Source organism: Hippoglossus hippoglossus, chromosome 3, assembly GCF_009819705.1.
Source record: "Hippoglossus hippoglossus isolate fHipHip1 chromosome 3, fHipHip1.pri, whole genome shotgun sequence".
Taxonomy (NCBI): domain Eukaryota; kingdom Metazoa; phylum Chordata; class Actinopteri; order Pleuronectiformes; family Pleuronectidae; genus Hippoglossus; species Hippoglossus hippoglossus.
The window spans coordinates 8420973-8422035 of NC_047153.1; positions in this window are offsets into that span (position 1 = coordinate 8420973).

Below are 1063 nucleotides of genomic sequence, written 5' to 3' on the forward strand. Positions count from 1 at the left end.
CATGCCAAAGGGACGTTTATGTCAAAGAATGGGGACAAACAAAGACTTTAGATATCTCTGAACTTGGCTTGTAATAAATGTGCTGATATAATTTGTTCTGGTAATACAAGTAATATCTTATTTTACAAAAAGTTTATTGTGCTGAATTATGGATGGATTATGGAACTGGTCAGGAGTATATTGTATTATTTTGTATGCTGGATTTTAAATGTTGTATCACATCATTTGATTGTGGTCATTTTATATCTCTGTTCATTATTTGTCTCTGTGGTCATTTTATGTCTGCTTTTGGTCATAATTGTCTTATTGTCTGTTTCTGGTTAATTTATATGTTTCTGTGGACATTTATACTCCATTCTTGGTCAATTTATATCTGTTTGTGGTAATTTTATGTCTCTTTGTGTTTATTTTGTGTCTCATTGTGGTCATTTTCATATCTGTTTGTGATTAGACATAAAAGGTTCATTTATGGTCATTATTTTATATCTGTTTTGGTCACCATAGGTCTCTTTGTGGTAATTTTGGTCAGTTTCTGGTTTCTTTTTGTGGTCATTTCTTGATCTATTCTATTTGTGGTCAATGTTGTGGTAATGTGATGTCCATTTGTAGTGATTTTATGTCTATTTGTGATCATTTTGTTTCTGTTTCTGCTCATTTTTGTCTGTCTGTGGACATTTGCAGTCTATTTGTGGTCATTTTGTGTCGGTTTCTGCTAATTTGTGTCTATTTGTGGCGATTTTACATGAGTTTGTGGTCTATTTGTTGTCAATTTTGCATGTTTCTGCACCTATTTGTCTATTTGTGGACATGTTTGGTCTTTTTGTGGTGAGTTTACACGTGTTTGAGTTCATATTCGTCTACTTACAGTGATGTTCTGTCTGGTGGATGTAGATTCTCATCTTTTCAGTCATGTGATTGACTCTAAAACACATGTAAACCGGTTCAATAGTCCCATCACACCATCACACCTTCTTTACTCAGACTTTACGGACTTTTCTTTTTTATGAAAACTCGGTTGTTTGGGGTACGCTCGTTTGTGAGGGGCGGGCCGGCGTCAGCAGGG